Genomic DNA, 2,830 nt, shown 5'->3' on the forward strand with positions numbered 1-2,830 from the left:
TAGTGTTGTCATTATTGTTTTTAAAATATTAAAAATAGGTCCAATCGCTCCTCAAGTTCAAGTTTTTGCAGATGGGGTTGTTGTGAAAGTTTCTCAAACAACCAGTGACTCCACCCCCGACCAATCAGTGACCGACAGTGTTCTGACATCACGTTTTAGGGCCAGTTCGTTACGGTTGGAACCCCAGAGAAAAAAAGACTGAAAAAGGGACTGGTTCCACGAACCATTACTAGTGAAAAAAGCCTTGGAACCATGCCGAGTCGAGTCATGCTGTACCGTTAATAATGGAAAAGTGGCATTCGAAAACAAGAATTTAGCCTCGACTGATGTGCTCCTGTTGTGAAGTGGGGGATATGTAGGAGGCAGAAAGTGACTTTGTTTTTTTTCTCTCTTGCAGGCTGTGCGCACACCCTTTGTGACACATCTGTTTGTTGCAACAAACAACTCAAAGACCATCAAGTGAACACAGTTATTTTATTTCACTTGTTTCTGTGTTAAGACTATTTAGAACAGGAAAATCCACTATGTCTGCCTAATGGCATCAGAAGCAGATGTAATGTGGGGGAACACACTGGTGTGTGGGGGAGGGGGGCGTCTGGGGGTCCTCTTCCAGAAAATGTTGAATAAAGTAGATGCCATTTCTTGCATTCTGGTGTATTTTAACAGGTTGTTAAACATCTACATTTACCTACATACAGAAAACTGCCGGAACGTAGCGCTAAGCTAGCTGCATGAAATACCATACCACTTTATTTATAAAGCACTTAAAACAGCAACAAGGCCAACCAAAGTGTTGTACAGACAAAACAACAGGTAACACACAAAGCAAAATACAAAATGAGGTAAATCAGAATATAGACAAAAACCGATGCAGATAATGGCGACAAACCAGTGTGGAGCATACAGGATCAAAACACAGATCATCTGGTGTTGAAAGCTACTGAATAGTAGTGAGTTTTTAAACGGGACTTGAAAACCGAGAGGGTGGGGGCTGTCTGACAAGCAGAGGTAACTCGTTCCAGAGTCTTGGTCCTGCTACAGAGAAGGCCCTGTCACCTCTGCGCTTAAGACGAGATGAGAAATACAGATGTGTTAGCTAAGATGCTACAGACAAGTAGTCTAACGTGGTGCTAAGCTATCACGCACAACAGAGGTGTCTCCCCCTTCTCCCCCTGTGAGCGCCCTGCCAAGGCAGATGACCTCGGGGAAACACTGCATGGAGTTGTTGTAGGTAACCAGGAAGACCCGGAGTGGACTTTTAGTGGTTTGACTGTTCTATTAATAAAGTGGAATGAATTTGATCACAAAGAAAAAGAAACAGCTCTGGGTGAACAAACATTTTATGATAAATTGTGTGGGGGGAGGGGGGTTTCCAAATGAATGTTTTTAAATGTGGGGGCTTACACGGCCCCGTCACATATAATTGTTGGAACGTCCATGTGTCTGCTTGTCATATTTAGCCAGTGTTGATACTAAAATGATGCATTAATAGTGGGAGTAGGCCTGTTAATATCATCTGATATAAAAATAAGTTCCCACAGGGAGCTCAAACATTTTACTTGTGTCTGATATTAAATGAAACTGGAACCCATTTTGAATAGTCTTGTATTGCTGTTATAAATACACACATTCATTTCATTGGTGTAGTTTTTTCCAAGAGCCACTGCAAAGACTGAAGAGACACATGTGGCGCCTGAGCAGAAGGTCGAGGACCCCTGCACTTTTTTTGTGTGTGTGATTATAATGCACCGAGTGTTTCTGTGCTGCAGGATCAGGATCCAGTTTGTTGTGACAAACCAGCTAACCTTTCACTCACTTCCCACAGCTTTTTGACCACAGCATCATCTCGTCCCCTCGCTCCCACTTGTTGCAGCGCACAGTTTGAAAAGTAGCGCCCACTGAGAGGCTCGAGGCCTTCCTGGAGAGCGCAGTACAGGGTGGTCTGACAGCCCCCTTCAGGGTCCAGGAAGAAGAGCTTGGCCAGGGGCCTCAGAAGGAGCTGCAGCCACGGGTTCATACTGCGACCTATTTCTGTGTGAATGACTCCTGAAAAAACAGACATGATTGAGGAGTTTAGTAAAGCCATTGTAAACTGATAGAAAATGAAAAACACTACATTTAGTCTACACGACACCAGCAGAAACTCGCTTGAATAAGCAGACCTGGGTGCAGACTGTAGCAGCTGACGCTGGTTCCCTCCAGTCTGTTGGCCAGCTCCCTGGTGAAAAGCACGTTGCACAGTTTGCTGTTGCAGTACGCCTGGATGTTCTGCCACATAGATTCTCCACTAACCAAATCCTTTCTGGAGGCCAGCAGAGGGAAGTCTATGTTACCAAAACGGTGCAGGAGTGCAGAAACCGTGACTACTCGGCTCGGACCGCATTGCTTCAGCCTGTCCAGGAGCAGGTTGGTGAGCAGGAAGTGACCCAAGTGGTTTACGCCAAACGCCAGGCCGAAGCCGTCCTCTGTACGACCTGAAGCTATCACCCCTAAAACACAGAAGGGTTCAGGGTTAGAAGGGTTCAGGGTTGGATCACAACTAAATACTTTGGGGAGACTGAGGCTCTGTCCACATGGGAACCGTTTTAGTGCAAATGTCTCAGTTTCCACCTTGAGTCCACACAGAAACAGCATTTTAAGAGACCCTAAACCAGGTCTCAACAGGAACACTTGCTCAGGGACCAAAGGCCAGCAGCCTTTGATGGAGAAAAAATAAAACTGTTGGCAAAACTCCCAACAGTCTGATGTTAAGAAAAAGGGTTGTAAGCTCAGTCATCCAGCAGTGAAGGCTAGCTGTGGGACAGATCTGGTTGGCAGGCCGTAGACTGAG

The 2,830-nt window shown here is 45.5% G+C and overlaps 1 pseudogene; it reads right to left on the reverse strand.

Moving 5' to 3' along the window:
* Window positions 1-1,209: 1,209 nt before the first annotated feature.
* Window positions 1,210-2,830, reverse strand: part of LOC119411051 — a 6,594-nt pseudogene continuing 4,973 nt past the window's right edge.

The sequence above is a fragment of the Nematolebias whitei genome, chromosome 6 (genome assembly GCF_014905685.2).
Source record: "Nematolebias whitei isolate Nwh7 chromosome 6, NemWhi1, whole genome shotgun sequence".
Taxonomy (NCBI): Eukaryota; Metazoa; Chordata; class Actinopteri; order Cyprinodontiformes; family Rivulidae; genus Nematolebias; species Nematolebias whitei.